We start from the raw sequence: 12,130 nt of genomic DNA, 5'->3' as shown, positions 1-12,130 counted from the left end.
GCGAGCAGATGAGCATGCATGAACACGTCAACATTGTAACAAATCAGCAGCAACATTGAAACAGATCAGCAGCAACATTGAAACAGATCAGCAGCAACATGATGTGATTTTTTTCACAGTGATTATTCTAGTTAGAGATTTGTGAGTCTAACAGCCTCAGGGTAGAAGCTGTTCCTCAGTCGAGTGGTTCTACACTTAATGCTCCTCAACCTCCTTCCTGAGGGGAGCGGAGCAAAAAGTGTGTGTGCTGGGTGAGTGGGGTCCTTCATGATGCAGGTGGCCCTCTTCCTGCATCTGGAGGTGTAGATGTCTGTGATGGTGGGGACACTGACTCCAACAGACTTCTGTGCAGCCTTCACCACTCTCTGCAAAGCTTTTCTTTCTGCAGCTGTGCAGCCTCCATGCCACATGTTGATGCTGGAGCACAGGATGCTCTCCACTGCACACCTGTAGAAGGAGGTGAGGACTGAGCTTCTCAGACCAGCTCGTCTCAGCCGCCTGAGGAAGTAGAGTCTCTGATGGGCTTTCTTGATCAGGCTGGTGGTGTTGTTGCTCCAGCTGAGGATGTCATTCATGTGTACACCCAAGTACTTGTAGCTGGAGACCACTTCCACCGCAGATCCTCTTATGTTCAGGGGGGTGTGGGTGTTTTTGTTCCTTCTGAAGTCCATAATCATCTCCTTTGTCTTCTTCACATTGATGTGAAGGTTATTCTCTCTGCACCAGCTCTCCAGGTGTTCCACCTCTTGCCTGTAGCTGGACTCATCATTGTTTGTGATGCATCCCACCACCGCTGTATCATCTGCAAACTTTACAATATGACAGCCTGGATGGGTAGCTGCACAATCATACGTGAGCAGAGTAAACAGGAGGGGGCTCAACACACACCCCTGAGGAGAGCCAGTGCTGAGGGTTATGGTGGAGGAGGAGAAGTTGTGGCTCCTCACTAACTGCGGTCTGTTTGTTAAGAAGTCTAGTACCCAGTTGCAAATGGAGGGGCTTAGTCCTAGTGTGGAAAGTTTGTCCATCATGGTTTGGGGGATCATGGTGTTGAATGTGGATGTGGCGGATATTTCTTTTAATACAGTAAATGATTGACTTTATGACCGACTGACCAGCCAATTGCTTTGGTTAAAATACAAGTAATGGTCAACTTTTGGAGCTGTCTTTATACCAGGCACTGCACACTTGACTGATTTCATTTGGTCAAAAATATTTCATACCAAAGATCATGTAAAGAAACAACATGGCCAAATCGTTACATTATTGCCATATTTTTTTTATCGCATTGGCTACAATACTTTTGTACTTCAACTGGCTGTGCACAACAGACACCTTTCCATTCCAAATGTACAATTTCAAATACAAAGACAACTTGTTGCAAGCAGTTGCTTACAGAAAAATATTTGCTTATCAAAGCATTTTTAGGGCTAGTGTGAAGCAAAAAAAAACTAACTTGAAACTTTTCTTATTGCCAAAGCATCAACTCAAGTCCAAAAAATCGCAACTAAAGAGTTGGTGCACCAACTGTTTTTCCCATGACCAAGTTAAGAAAAGCTTTACAGACTCAAGGAAGAGTCAAGAAACCTAAACAGAGCAATTCAAATGTAATGGCTGCTAAGTTTTAACATCTAGAACCAGTGTTGCTTCATTCAAAAAGAGAAAAATTTAAAAACTGAATTTGAGCACTGATGTGAAGTGGAAGCAGAGGTGGGAAAACATGAGCTTATAGTCACGCTCATCTTTCAGGCTCGCCGGTAAACACTGGTGTGAAATGCATTCCCATTCACCATCCATCCACTATTTTCAACAAAATGTATTGTGTTTGCCAATTTTCTCATTAGCATTATAAGCCATTACTAGCTGGTGTTTGTTTAAAGCTGCTACTTGAAATAACTTGTACAAAGCCAGTTGGTAGGTCACTTTATAAAAGGGAAGTCTATTGGTTAGTGGCCAGAACAGCTGTCAAGTGTTTACAAAACGTTCACAAACACTGACTGATGTTTAAAACTGCATCTATAAGTTGACTGGTGCTAAAAAGAAACCAGAATACAAGTCAAACCAGACCTACTTATCTGCTCTACAGTGGAGTCCACTACAAAAAATTGATATTCACTTGAGAGTGGTTCAAATCTAATGGAAGAGACAAGTGCTATAGTTTCTAGCCAGCTGTGAAACATCTAACCTGTTTTTAGTTTGCCCTTTATAGCCGATACACCTACATCAACACAAACCACAACTTCTTCCACGCAACATTTTCAGGACGGGTATGAGGCACCTCCTGCCTGCATTATGCATCGTGTGGAATGACCAAAGTGTAATGGAGGGTGGAAAATGATCCACTGTTGATATGCCTATGAGCCCAAAACAGAGGTAGTCACAGAGCCAAGTTGGCGGTTAAGTGTGAAGTAAGGGACAGTGTGTGCAGTCCTTCAATCCAAACAACAGCGCTGCTGTCACTCATCTGATTTTGCTAGGCAAGCTTTATATGTCTAAGCACATGGACACAGACTGAGCCCCCTCTGTTTGGCATGTGTGAATTACCAAGAAGGACCAGGACTGGCTTCACAAGGACGGCCGTTCAGTCGCAAGCAATGTGTGAAAAGAGCTCATAAAAAAAGATTTGATAGAGGATAGTGGAACCAGAGCCTCTGACCTTAATAAGCTTAGTCCCATTTTAAAGTGTAGCTTGGGAAAATGCAAATATTGAACTGAGACTAGGTATTGACTGCTGCTCAGTCTTAAAAGATCAATATCATGGACATACTGTAAACAGTGTGATTTTCTTTGCAAAGGTGGTAAAACAGTGACATGGATACTGTTTTAAAGGCAAAAGACTTTCACCCAGGGGACAAAAATGTAGATGTTCTTTGTATTTTAACAGAAAAAATATCTGTGAGCTGCCAATACATTTTAATGAATGTTGGGTTTTTTTATGCTTTTATAAAGCTGAAAGGTCAGTCAAGAGTGACACAACTCAGCCATGATGCATTTGGTTCATTTTGCCGTTGAAGTACACATTCAACTTTTGCATGCATGTGTTGTTTGTTTTGTACATGTGTGTACATGCAGAGAGCCTTTGATATAAAGTCTTGAGGAGCATGGTGGAGGACAATGCCCTCCTCTCCTGTGCTCTCCTCTCTATCCTGGCTAGCAGGCTGTCCTCATTACTGTCAGTCAGCATCAGGTTTAGCAGTGCCAGGCTCCTGCACAGCCCTCTGTCCTTTCTGGCCTGCCAGCACTAGCCTGCCTGACTGCTGCCATTGGTAAGCATTATAAGAGCCCCTCAATCCCCCAAAAAACCTAATTACTCTCCACCCGCAACCAAGGAGACCGCAGCAGAAAAGAAAAGAGGCAGAGGAACGAAGAATCTCACACACACGTATCCTCCATTTATAAGCACTGTGGCAATTATTCAAACAAAAGAAATGTGTGTTCATATTATATCTGCGGCAAAAAAATAATAATTACACTAGCATTCACTTTTATAAATCATTTATCTTTCCATTGAAGCATAAATATTGGCTGAGAGCACAAGAAAAGAACACAAGCTACGTTTACGAAGTGTGAAATTTAAAAAATAAATAAAATGAGCATGAATCAAACTGAGCGTCGCTTTGACTACCAGTTAACTGGGTCACTCAGTTGGTGATTGTGTCTGACCACCAAACAAACAGTCATTCATATGTCTCTGCTCTGGCCCCATTTTCATCTGGAGCAGTTCCATTGAGGCCACAGAAAGCAAAGGAGCTGGCGGGTCAGGGATTTCAACCCATCTCCAGCTCCGACATAGCAGCCATTACCACATAGGGAGAAAAAGTCCTTGTGTCATGCTTTGTCGAAGGGTGGGTTTGTTTATGTTGGTTGCTGTAAACTTTATTTTTTTCCTGTTGGGTACGGTTGAGAGGAGAGTGACAGTGAAGAATTCCCATCAACTTGCTTGTCACTTTTCTGACATCTCTGTCAAAGTTGTCCTTGGTTACAATCAGACTGTCTATTGGTCTCTCACACTGTCTTGGCACGATGTCAGTGCATTTAGCGTCAATTGTAAAACCCATTTTTAAAAGTGCATTCATAGAGAAATACAGAAAATATTTCTTTAGTTGGACATCTTGGTTGCCCACCAAAATAAGAAACATGTCTCAAAATGCAGTGTCAGGTTTGGATAATAGTCTGCACAACATATTCCCTCTTTTTCTTCCACTCCGTGAGCCATCTGCACACCAGAAATGCTTTGAAAAATGGAATGTTTAATAAAGAAAGAATCCTTTATCATAGTCGAAATATCAGGGAGGGCTCATTGTCATGAACTGTGATGCTCATCAAAGATAACGACACGGCATTCTGATGCATTCCATTATAGACTTTTGTCCTTGAATATTCTTTCAGACTAGTGCAGCTGTGCAGATCAGAGTTGGAACGGGAAGCTGGTGCTTTTAATAAACTCACAGGGACATTCAAAGGGGCTGGCAGCTACAGAGGTTTCATTTTCCCAGCAGTGAGCTGTGTCATTTAAAATAGGGATCATTTTGAGAAGGGGAATATCATAAAGCTAAATCTAGATCAAATAACTGAGCAAGGTGTAAGACTGGATTTACAAGGTCTTGTAATCCTGAAAGACTAAGAACTAAGTGTAGGGAGGGTAAAAAAATGAGAAAAAGGGAAGATCAATGAGAGGCACCAAGAGACAGAGCAAGAAGAAAAACACAAAAAGACAATGCTATTGTCTTAAATGTGTATATAAAACACCTTCTGTCTCCAAGTAGGGTTATATTATGTGTACATAAAGTCCAATGTGGGTTTGTCACAGAGTGAAATGGCAAAAGGGATGAGAAGTGGGGTGCAACTCTTTTTAAACCCTGAACCTAAACTCTCTAGAAACTCGATGTACCTGGGATTGTTTTTCTGCAGCCAAGTGCACACAGTCCTTGAGAGAAATGTGTGGTATGCAGACAAGTGGAGGAGGTGGGTAGTGGTCAATTTGCCATTCACAGAATGAGAGACGGAGGAGAGGAAAAAAAGGCAAGGGGAAAACGAGAATATGACATGGAAAGATGTGGGAGAGACAAAGCAGGAGGCGAGGAGAATGAAGGGAGCTGCAGCTGCAGGAGACAGAGCAACACTAAGACATGCAAAGGGAAGCTAGTGTCACAGCTGTGACAGGCGTACGAAATATTTGGGACAGCGCTTTGATGATTTTTCTGGCTGATTGTCCAGAATTGCCTCACTGATGTACTAACACAGTTACTTCCTACAGCTGAGTATGAGAAGTGTCATTGCAAACACAATAAACAGATTCCTGGAAGTGTTGTCACAGCTGCTTCTATGCCGTAAACATCACTTTAAAGTCCAACAGATTCCTCTTTCTGCATCCCTAAGTCCGTGCAGTGGGTCACTGAGGCGACTCTTTACAAGGCAAATCCCTTTTCAAGGTGGAAGGAAAGGGTTACGCCCAATGCTCTGTAAATCGAAGCTGCTCCCTCCTTTCATTTCCATAACAAGCCATCAGAACTCATCTCCCACTGAAGTGGCCACAGTCCCACTGGCAATTAAAATCATGCTGGGACATGTTATGCTTGTGTGTAACTCCACTGTGAGAAACAAAAGCAGTGGTGGCAGCCACAGCTGTGGTAATGACGCAGACAGTTGAGTGGTAAATCTCGAGCAATGTCGGCAGAAACTGTCTTTGATTTCCCACAAAACTGAGAGCAGGCCTCGTTTATGTGTTTCAGCTCATGTCTTAGTGGGAAGGCACCAAACAGACACCAAGACACCATACCATACCATTTTATCTATAGAGCACTTAAAACAGCTACAAGGCCAACCAAAGTGCTGTACAGACAGAACAACAGACAACACACGAAGCAATATACAAAATGAAGTAGATCAAAAATATAGACATAAAAACGATGCAGATAATAAATATGACGACTAACCTGTGTGAAGCAAACAGGTTCACAACACAGATCATCTGGTGTTGAAAGCTACTGAATAGTAGTGAGTTTTTAAACGGGATTTGAAAACCGAGAGGGAGGGGGCCTGTCTGACAAGCAGAGGTAACTCGTTCCGAAGTCTTGGTCCTGCTACAGAGAAGGCCCTGTCACCTCTGCGCTTAAGACGAGTTCCTGAAATTGTGAGGAGCAATTGGTCTGCTGACCTCAGGGAACATGGTGGGACATACAGTTGTATCAGATCAGAGAGATGGGGGGGGGGGGGGGTGGAACTGTTCAGCGATTTGTAGACATACAGGAGTATTTTGAACTGGATTCAAAGGTGAACCGGTAGCCAGTGCAGCGAGGCCAAAACTGGTGTAATGTGCTCTCTTTTGCCTGTACTGGTTAAAAATCGGGCTGCTGCATTCTGGACCTTACTGATACCAAACAGGAGTGAATTGCAGTAATCAAGCCTAGATGTAATGAATGCATATATTACTGTCTCCAGGTTATTTTTGGACAATTTGGACTTCAGTTTAGACAGCCGCCTCTGTTGGAAAAAACATGATTTAACAATCATGTTTACATGATTGTTAAGTTTCAGGTAAGGGTCCATTATCAATGCCAGATTAATGACTCTTTGTTTTTCTGACAGGGTTAGAGTGGAAAGGTCGATGCAGTGGTTTGTGATCGTGTCATTGGGAGGGAACAACATGACTTCAGACTTCTTTTCATTGAAACTTAAGAAGTTTAAAGCCATCCAGTCCCTGATGTCAGCCAGGCAGTCGAGCAGAGGTTGAATAGAGCATGTACCATTGTGTCTTAGGGGGAAGTAAATTTGACAGTCGTCGGCATAGAAGTGAAATGGTATGTTATGTTTCCGGAAAATAGCACCAAGTGGCAGCAGGTAGAGAGAGAATAGGAGTGGACCCAGGATGGACCCCTGCGGAACCCCCCATTTAAGCTCTGTCGCTGCAGAGCTAAAATCCTTGATGGAGACACAAAAGGATCTGTCAGTGAGGTAGGATCTGAACCAATTGAGGGCTGACCCTGTGATGCCCACCCACTGCTCCAACCTAGCAATGATGTTGCATTATCTTACCTGTCTTCTTTAACACTTTTTGTACACAAACTAACGCAAACTGCAAGTAGTTATGAACAGGGTCCAAGGTCCCTAGACGTATGTCCCACCACCAATCCCAAACCCCCACCCCACCCACCAACCCATACCTCCCCACCAATCCTCTGATCTGAGAGGATCAGACTACTGGCTTGTAGATTTATGTCATAATCTTGACACCTATTTGTGTCCCCAAGTTTCTAACTGAGTTAGGTTAGCTTACCACACAAGCAAAGTGCCCCCCACTCAAACAACGGTTATTTTCCTTTGTCTAATGTCAGTAATATTGGATCAGTGAAAGAGATATCATTTATGGGGTTTTAGAAAGGGCGGCACGGTGGCACAGTTGGTGCGGGTAAAGATAATGGATGGATGAAGCTCCTAAATTAAGCCATATTACCTTCACCGTGTTATGAAGTACTCCTAAAAGCTATTTTTTAAATGTATGCAACGTGTCCCCTAGGTCACTTGCATTTTTATTAACCTTTATTTAACCAGACAAATCCCACTGAGATCACAGATCTCCTTTGCAAGGGAGGCCTGGGCCTAAGGGCAAACTAACATGCATGTTTTTGATCTGTGGGAGGAAACGGGAGATTGAACCCAGGACCTTCTTGCTGTGAGGCAACAGTGCTAACCACTGAGCCGTCATGCTGCCTATACTGTCATGCGCATCGGCAGGACGCTTATCTCTTCTGGGATTTTTGGTAGGGGGGGGGGGGTGTTGCTGGCTTAGCTGCCGGCAGATGACGACAGGGTTAGGGGAGATATGCGTGAGAGGAGGAGTGCTATGTCTGGTAGCTTTTTAGCTAACACATCTGTATTGCATGCCACTAACATAGCGCTACATCAGTCCTGGCATTTGTCAACGTAGAGGATGCGTGAAAGAAGAGGAGCGCTATGTCTGTAGCTTTTATCTGTATTGCACGCAGCTAGCTTAACGCTACGTCAGTGCTGGCAGTTATCAACGTGGGGGTGGGGGTAGGGGGTAGGGGGTACGGGGTACGGGGTGTAGGCAGGGCTCTTGGTTCTGTTGAGAGGGTGGGGTGCAACACTGACATGGTTGTTGCATTTTTAGAACCCCCTGGTGTAGACGATTTTTGAAATAAAAAATAGAAGTGATATGCTTGTGTAGCATGAACATAAAAAAAATCTAAATATGCAAATAATTTTACAGATCCAAAAGAAAACTTTAAGGCTTTTTAAGACAGCTCTGAAGAAGGGCCCTGCTGTTTATTCTTACCAACCTATAGTCAACATGGTATCTAGATCAGGGGTCAGCAACCTTTACGATCAAAAGAGCCATTCTGCAACCTTTGTTCACTAAATTAAACTTGTCCGGAGCCACAATACCTGCTACAACTGGGATTCTCAACTGGTGGCCCACGGACCACTTTAAGTTTGTTGGAGGACGCTTTTCTGGACAGTAGGGGTGATTTTATAAAACTAAAAATATCTAATGATTTTTAACATTTATTGATATTTTTACACTCTAAGACAAATAAAAAACAAGATTATTTTAAAGAAGGAAAAAATAATATAGTTTTTGCCCCGTTTCTAAAAGCTAAAACAATGCATTCTTACGTGATTTTTTTTATTGTAGAAAATGATGTATCCTACTTTTGAAGAAATAAAGCATAAAGTGAAAGTGAGTATGTTTTACTCCTTGTAATGTTTCTAGTATTCATATATTTGCAAAATAAATTACAGGGAAACTGCTAAAACTAGCCTTTTTAGTTGTTGTTACAACCAATAAAATTCAGTTTCATGTCAGTTTTGGTCAAAGTTTGAAAGAACCACTGCAGAGGGACCAAAGAGCCGCATGTGGCTCCAGTGCCACAGGTTGCAGACCCCTGATCTAGATTTAACATGGTGATATTCAAGGAGAACACTAAACTTTATACCTTTAAAAAAAAAAAAAGAGTCAAAATAGGTTTAGCTAATTTCACAATGCAGCCAACAATATAGCAAGCAAAGTTTAGGGGACAAATAGGCATGGCCATCTGATTCAGTAAGTATGGGGAACACGTAGATATAAAGCTTGTAATTGTGCCACTTGCAGTTTGGAAGCAACAGGAATAAATACAAAGACCTCAATGATAGTGCCCCCTATAAGGGAACATTTCTGAACATTTTTCTGGGCCTCAAACAAAACCCTAGTTACCGCAATGTAAATATCATCCAAAACCCCTAAGCAGATTAGGCTGCAGTATGACTTTTATTTACAAATGAAAAATACATAAAAATATATATATATATTTTTTTAAACCTACAGTTTCAGTAGAGTTCCATGCGCTGCCGAAAGCATGGAAATGCTGCTGCCTTGCCTCCGTGGGCTTGGACCCCTAAAAAGGTGGGTGGTTGTTTTGTGTGTGTGAGAGAGATGTTTTAATGGAAGTGCCAGTTTTACAACAAGCCAGAAATCAGGTTGTGAAAAATTAGGTTTCTGAAAACACAACTGTTAGACTTCATCAGAACCTACAGAAAACCTTTGAATCTCACCAGAATATTAACACATTAGCTCAGGCCTACATCGCACGGACAATCTAAAGTATTTAATCATGATAGAGCCTTTTGTTTGGTTTCACGCATCTACTTGAATAATTGGATGATGCACATCGGGATCAGTCAGATTCATTTGAAAAAGCGACTGATCAATCACACCTTACAATTACTTCACAGCTATTAATCCAAGCAGCGTGTTGCATCTCATAAGAAAGTGAACCCTCTGTTTTTACACTTGTCAGGCACTTATCACATCTGCTAAGCAATTTCCAGGTGTGAACTCAGGATAAAACTTTGAACGATTCTATGGAAAGAAGAAAAAAAAAGTGCTGTTGAATAATTTTGTTTACCCTATCCTCGTCTGCCTCCATTTCTCGACATTAATCTTTGATAAAAATGTAACAATGCGTTCGCTGCGAGGACTGGCATCCAATAAACACGGAGAACCTCTTGGTGTGAAACTAAATGTGAAAATCTTGAAACCTTTACAGAGAAATCCTGGCATTCTAAAGCGACTTCAGCTGCCGATCTAACAAAGGCCTGGCTATCCCCAGACAGGTTAGGAGGAGACGAGGCATAAATGAATGTGCATAAAGCACTTTGCATCACATCATGATTGTTTAATCCTTTCATTCTCACCTGTCAATCATCCTCAGATGCAAACTAATCCCTGAATATTTGTTGGCCATTCCATATTGATACCTTTGACATGACTTGTAAGGCACAACCTCTATTTATAACACAAAATGTTCCTTTTAGGTTTTAAGATAAGATGTAGTCAGAGGACATTATTCATTTGTAATGTGTGTGACGGTCTGCATTTCCTCAGCCTATAATCTTTGATTGACGGGAGCTGAGGTTATCTCCTCTTTGTGCCCTTTACCAATATTATCGTGAAGATGGCCACAAAAGCACACAAAAAAACTTGAATCATACATATACATGATCTTCAAATGCAGGTTAAGAAATATTAAGAAAATGATGTTTTGTGACCTCTGCATTGCAAAAGAATGTTCTGTATCAAATATAGAATGATGGAAGAAATCAATGAAATTACATCAAATGTAAATGAACTCAGGGGATGCGCACGTATTAATTTAACCTAACAACAGTTATCAAACATCTTTATGACTGTTTTTGATGCCTGACAGTAGATCTGTTCACGTCCGCTGATACACGTTGTTTTCCTTTTTTCTCTGATCCTGTCATCCAAGAGCAAACACCCATACTTGTTTGCAGTGAAACGTCCTCCTTGTTCACCTTCACCTCCTGCCTGTTTTCAGCATTACTCTACGTGATGTTCATACTGTATAGTTTTACCATATTGCAGCAGTGAGCGGTGAGAGGTCACTGGCAGGGTTACGAGCGAAGCCATTGTTACTTGTGAGAAAAATTAACGCTGGTTGGCCTCGTCTCGATTTGCTCCATGAAGCCCGTGCCACCATGGCACCTGCCAAGCCGTGCTTCCTTAAACAAAAAGGCGACCTATTCAACGACTGCATAAGCAGCCAAGTAGGCAGACAACTGAGGCAAAAAAGGGACAAAAGAAAAGCACAAGCTGAAGAGAGAGGGCTTTAGAAATAGGAACATCAGAACGGGGCTTCTTTTAAAAGTCCTGAATTAACTGAACAAAGTACAAACCCATGAAAAGTTCATATATCTGGTTTAAGCCCATTGCTTTATGAACCTTTGTAATCCACATTCAATGAAACCGTTTTTCTTTTCTAACAAGCTTGACCTATAGTCTGTTGTCATGTCACATGGTTTTGTTTTGCTGTCGTTATTTTTGCTCAGATATGAAAAGTACTTAAGACTAATAAAAAAATTTAAAAAACTTTTTTTTTTCCTGAGTTATTCTAAAAAGGAAGGATAAAACAGCTGAAAAAATGGTAAGCAATAACCAGAAAAGCAAGCTGACTCACTTGTTCGCGTAATAACTTCAGGCATCATCAAACATCCGAGATGTTATATTGCACCTTCAACTTTTATGAGCGCTGCTCAGAAGAGAAAGAATTAAGGTGATCGACTTGCCATGTAAGAGAAAGTGGAAAAACACTAGTAGTTTCTCAACCATACGCCGATATCCTTAAGTCACAGAGTGCTCTGGTTTCTGAAAGCCTGTGCTGCCAATTCCTTATTTGAAACCTGAACAAGTCTTTAACAATGCCTCTCTCTGTGATCCAAGGGAAAGGAGAAAATCTATTATCGATTTCCACCTGGTTTAGGTAGAAAAAGCCCTGATAGCGATGCTGAATAGCGCTACAGTGCACTGCGCTATAGCTTGCACATTAATAGCTGGAGGATAGTGTGTGTGTGTGTGTGTGTTGGGGGCACATCAACAAAGCCTTTGACTACTCCGCCGCACCATCTGCACATGCTGAATATTTAATTGTCAATAGAAGCGCTTAAGACCAGCAATCAAGAAAAGAAAAGATAATACGCATCATGAAGAGCTTGTGCGACAGTTCCTGCATGATTGGTATATGGCTTATTTCTTAATTCACCATTGTTTCAGGACTAATTGTGACAATTTCTGCGTGCATGCAACACAATAAAGATATTTCTGAATCAC

General features: G+C 41.8%; 1 protein-coding gene across 1 annotated transcript in view; it reads right to left on the bottom strand.

Moving 5' to 3' along the window:
* The window catches only part of msi2b (musashi RNA-binding protein 2b), a 434,292-nt gene that overhangs the window by 398,282 nt on the left and 23,880 nt on the right, over positions 1-12,130 (bottom strand). The gene's annotated exons all lie outside the window — the stretch shown is intronic.

The sequence above is a fragment of the Nematolebias whitei genome, chromosome 14 (assembly GCF_014905685.2).
Source record: "Nematolebias whitei isolate Nwh7 chromosome 14, NemWhi1, whole genome shotgun sequence".
NCBI classification, from domain to species: domain Eukaryota; kingdom Metazoa; phylum Chordata; class Actinopteri; order Cyprinodontiformes; family Rivulidae; genus Nematolebias; species Nematolebias whitei.
Note: the sequence above shows the minus strand (reverse complement) of the source record. Positions and strands in the feature narration are given on the sequence as shown.